This window comes from Pristis pectinata, chromosome 30 (assembly GCF_009764475.1).
Source record: "Pristis pectinata isolate sPriPec2 chromosome 30, sPriPec2.1.pri, whole genome shotgun sequence".
In the NCBI taxonomy this organism is placed as follows: Eukaryota; Metazoa; Chordata; class Chondrichthyes; order Rhinopristiformes; family Pristidae; genus Pristis; species Pristis pectinata.
This window is the reverse complement of record NC_067434.1, coordinates 1052582-1058055: the sequence shown is the minus strand read 5'-3', so window position 1 is coordinate 1058055 and position 5474 is coordinate 1052582. Positions and strand designations below refer to the sequence as shown.

Here is a 5474-nt window from a genome sequence, read left to right as displayed (position 1 = left end):
ATCGTACGTCGGAAAGAAATTGAGGTAAAATTTAAACCCAGTCTAGTTTAAATTGCTGATGGGATGTGAGTGGTAGCGATAGCTTGTACTCGTCACATTCACCAAGCGGAGCGGGTCGTCGGTGCCGGGGAACGTTACATGATTTCACTTCATGCAAAGCGTCATACGAGGCAGAACTCTCGGTGTCCAAGCCCAGCACGGTCATAGTAGTATTAATGAACGTTGGAATTCAACTATCCAGTTCTGGTAACGGTGCTGAGACGGACGGGTTTATATACGGACCTGCTTGAGAGCCAGAGGTCAGAATACAGGGTCCTTGCTTGCGTTATTCGCGGAGAAATGTGTTCCCAAAGGTGAATACATACGAACAATCAGCCACCTCCCTCGCTGGAAGAGATTTCATGACGGTTGTCTCGCGGTACTCACTGTTCTTGTCTCGTTCAACACAAAAATAAACAATTGTTTTCAAAGTCCTTCCCATTTAAGGAGGTTGAAAAACATGACCAATTGATTATCTTGTTCATTTTATTTGACATATCAGGACTTATTCTGAGCTCTGTCGAAATCAGAGATAAAGAGCTGTGTGCAGTCGTGAGGTGGCTGGAGAGGGATTGAGGGAGGTGCGACTGGAGGCGAGGAAGTGTTCAGTAAATGAGGCTGAATTGGCACTGCGGACAATCCGTTCCTTGATCTGGTGATACAATGGTCGGAAGTTGGTGGAGCAGTGTATCTGAAGAAATATTCAGAAAATGGGGAAATTCCCGCGCCAGCAGACCAAGAAGAGCAGTTAATGCAAGTTGCTTCTCATTACAACAGCTGTAGGGCGGTGAGAGGGCTCCGTGGCTTAACTGGTCAAAGCGCTTGTCTAGTAAACAGGAGAACCTGGGTTCAACTCCCAACGGAGCCTTTCATTTATGGGGTGAATTGCCGTGTGCTGAAGGCGGGTTCCTTTTTTTCTTTTCATTCTTTGCAGTGTTGCGCTGATCGGTTGAGCATGCTAATCATGGAGGTTTTAAAACTTTCTCCAAGATCCTGTGTATGAGGACTGATGCGTTGGCCCTTTTCCCATCCCACTCAATATTTCTTCAAAACGGACCAGAGATAGCAATGCTAAAGGGTTGTCACGTCAGACTACAGGGTGTTAACCACTGGGCTTTCCAGACGCCAGTGCAGGGTCGCCAATTTTCATGTAAAATCTCAGGTTCGACATGGGTCTGTAGGGTTAAACTTACACATTTCCAGCGCATATAAAGGGTGAACTTACCACCCTAACTTTGAAACCCTGTGCTGCCATGTTCAGCGACATTTGGACCTGTGCACCATGAGGTCCATAAAGTGTCCGTTCAATGTTCTTCATCCAGCTGAAGAAATCCCAGCTTCCTCAGCCCAACATTGCCAATTAAATCACTGACGCTGGGTGCGATTTTCGAAAATCTCTGCTCAACCGACTCAGGGATATTCACAACGGTTCCAAAGTGCGACAAAAGATATGTGAACAAACGCCCAATATTGGCCAAAACACATTTTATGAAGACTTCATGATTCAATACCGTTTAGCCTCTGTTGCCTTCTCAACAATCAGCAAAGGATGCAACGCACCAGAGACTGCTGCGTCAGCATTACTCTGCCGAGTGCCTCGGAGTCGGTTCTTTTCTTTACATATTCGGTAGAATCTGATACGGAAGAGAAGATGGGTGGGTGGGAGCTGTGGGGAAGGGAATAGGACACACAGTAGGTTAAGTAAGTGTGCGAAGCATAGAGGGGATCTGGGGAAGAGCAACGAAACTGGAAAACGCCGAGCTGAGCGGGGTTTGAAAGAACGATGATCGAGATAATCTTTGTGGATCAGAAGGAGGGTAAGTGACAACGGGTAGTGAGGTTCATCAGAAATTGGGGAATGCGTTATTCATGTCATTAAGGTGCGGACTACACAGGTGGAGTCTGTGGTGCTGATTCTTTTAGTTCATTTTTGCAATCGCCCTCGCAGTGGAAAAGGCCGAGAGCAGAGGTCTCAGTGTGAGTATGGTGAGGGGACTTGAAATGGCATGCATCAGGAAGCTCAGTATTGTCATCGTCGACAGAGCTCAGGTGTCACAAAACGGTCGACAGTTCTAAGCGTGGACTTGCAACAACAGAGCAGCCCACCTCGGGGACACCGGATGCAGCCGGAGAGGTTGAAGGACATGCACCTAAAACTTTGCCTGACCTGGAAGTGCTGCTTAGATCTCTGTATTTTGGTGAGGGGAGTGGTGAAGGGACAAAGGTTGTGCCTCCCACGATTGCAGGGTTAACTGCTAGTCGACGGGGACTATCGGTTGGGGAGAGACGGGCGATCTTGCCAAAGCAGGAAGGGTTGAGGAGGAGAAGATGTGAGTGACGGTGCGATGCCGCTGAACCAGCCAGAAATAGCGGAGGTGATGTGGTGGGTGCAGGGACGGGTAGGGGGGAAGGCGAGGATCAAGGGAACTCTATTCCTGTTCTGACTGGTTGGAACGGGTATGGGAGCAGTTGCGGGCAATAGAGAAGATGCGGGTCAGCAATCTGTCAACCATAGGAGAGGAGGAACCACATTTACTGATATATGAGGGCTTTTCAGATGTCGTGAAACGGAAAGTCTCATCTGGAGATGAGGTGGAGACGGAGAAACTGAGAGGTTGGGACGGCGCATTTACAGGGGACAAGATGGAAGGAGGTGTATTCCAGGCAGCTGTGGGAGTCAGTGAGTTTTCAGGAAATGTCGGTGGATAGTTGGACTCCTGAGATGGATAGAACCTGACGGGGAGAGAGGTGTTAGATATGGTACAAGTTAATTTGATGGCGGGGTGTATGTCAACAGTGAAGTTGATAAAATTGACGAGTTCCGCACCGGTGGAGGGGGTAGCGGGGAGAGGCTCGGAGAATGGTGCCGGAGAAGGTTGGGAACATGGACTGTCTCACGGAGCCAAGAAAGGCGTAGCTCGGGACTCAGCCAGTGCCCATGGCTGAACTTGTGATTTGTAGGACATGAAGGGAATCGAAAGAGAAGCTGTTCAGGTGAGAACAATTTCTGAAGGACGGGTGAGAGTGTTCGAGGTGAGGAAATGGTTAGCTCTATGTTCCAGAAGGAGGCAGGCGTCACTTAGTATTTGTTGATGGGGAATGGAGGTGTTCATGGTGAAAATAAGGCGGCAGAGCTGGGTAATTCCAAGTTATCAAAATAAGAGAAGATTTCTTTATTTGTCACATGCATATCGAAACACACAGTTAATTTCATCCTTTTCAGAGAGTGTTCTCGGGACAAGTGCCGCTACGTTTCCGGCGCCAATATAGCATGTCCGCAACTTCCGAAACCGTACGTCTTTAGAATGTGGGAGGAACCCGGAACATCCGGAGGAAATCCATGCAGACACGGGGAGAACGTACAATCTACTTCCAGACGGCGAGAATTGAACCCGGGACTGTGGCGCTGTAATAGCATTACCGTAACTATGCACTACCGTACCATTTTTTAAATACATGTAATGTCTCAGCAGTCACCAAGTTCAACACCATTTCAAGCTCTCACCTCTAAACGAATTGAGATTGCTGTTTCGACGCCCCCACGTGTTGAATGTCTGGAGAAAACCTTAGCTCAACGTCCCTCCGTGGGCTCGAACCACCAACCTGTCGGTTAACAGCGGGACGCTCTGCCCGCTTGCGCCACAGAGACGGAATCAAGTGCCGGGAGGAGAGGCTGAGGAAATCACACGGCCTGAAAACTTTAACTGGGGTCCCGTGAGGTCAGTGATCTGGTCACTCTGGCTGTACAATTACACCCCGCATTTACATGTCGATCCAGAGAGTCACTGCGAGCTTGTGTTATCCAAGTCAGGACATGAGGCCGCACCAGAATGTGTGCAGAATATACTTCAGGTCATTAGTTGCTCTAATTTTTACATGCCTTCTACTAATGCACAACTGATTGCAAACTCTGCAATGCCACGTAGCCTGCTCATACTTCACTATACGTCTATCAGACTGTCTCTGTGAGAAGACCATGCTGACCAACCCGGAAGTTGTATGAAGGAACTGTAATTACGAAGGAGCGACGTGTAATTTATTAGACAGGAAGGGGGAGCGGTGAGATATTGTGGTTCTCCAGTCCCAAACTGGAGAGAGGTGAAGGGCGGGTCAGAGAAGTTAATGCTTTAACACACACCCACCCCCCCTCCCCCTCCCACACACACACAATAATGGGGGACACTGGAATGTACAACGGATTGTAAATGTGTAAATAGATTCGACAGAATTACCCGATATCCGCATTACAGATTCCCATGAGATTGTGGCGGAGAGATATTGGAATGAAATTTTGCTGCTGGGGAGAGTTCACTTCTTAAATGTGTCTAATTAATCTTGCAGTTATGCGAAAAGGAGATGCCAGCACAGTCCTCAACTGCTCCCTGAACTTAGTTTGTGTCGCAGTATAAATTCACTTGTTTGTGCCGCAACTAAGAAGCTGGAGCATGAAACCTATTTCAGTTACAAAGCCGACTTCCACAACCTATTCAATTTACAATACACCGTAAACACTGACCCTAACAGGATGAAATTTACCGAGATGACAAACAACAATATTATAGATTTCCTCCTGCTCTCCATCTCTCGGTATCTCGTAATCTTCCCACTTTTCTGATCCCGGAGTCTCCTGCGGGATCTGCTCGCCATTAAAATGTGTCTGACCGTTAATGTGTTAAAGAGCACAATCAAAACAAACAGGACACATGGGGTGAGAATATAATGAAGAAACTCAACTGTTGACCGGGTCATTGAAATCATTACACGAACATCCATATAATAAAACCAAGGAGTATTCACCAACCTGTACGAAGGTGTGTACATAAAATACCAGAAAATATTCTTTATACTGCTGAGCGCCGTTACCGTTCCCATAACCTTAGCCGCCGTTTTCTCGGTAGAAAATCGAGATTTCAGCTTTTGGCAACAAATGACGACAAATCGATCAAATGTGAACGTGACGGTGAACCATACGGAACAGTCCGTAACGGCGTGAAGCAGGGCGGCGTGGATATTACACACGTGAATGGACCTCACAAAATCCATGCGATGAGCAATCGGAATCTGTCTCAATGTTAGATTAAGGATAACGACCAGTAGATCCGCCGTCGCCATGGCCACCAGGTGGAGGGTGACACATCTGGAGAGACCGCACCTTCCCCGAGACAGGACCGAAATCGTCACCAGGTTAACTGTGAGCAAAACGAACGCGAAGACAAATTGACAGGTCAGAATGAGTGTAGTGTCAGCATTCCTGGAATAACGATGTTGCAGAAACAAAGCTCCTTGTGATAAAATTAAATTACAGTGCTGACCCCCAACAGCGTTAAGACGGTATCATGCTCGCCCTTGTCTAATCACACTTTATATTACCTGCTCTGAAAGCGAAAGCAAAGCCAAAGGGTAATCCAACCGTGGCTGTCCAATTGTAGGTTCTG

At 47.6% G+C, this 5474-nt stretch overlaps 1 non-coding gene across 1 annotated transcript; it reads left to right on the top strand.

Annotated features, from left to right (window-relative positions):
- Positions 1-833: 833 nt before the first annotated feature.
- Positions 834-907, top strand: trnat-agu (transfer RNA threonine (anticodon AGU)). Its single transcript has one exon. It is a non-coding gene; the product is annotated as a tRNA-Thr (tRNA).
- Positions 908-5474: the final 4567 nt, after the last annotated feature.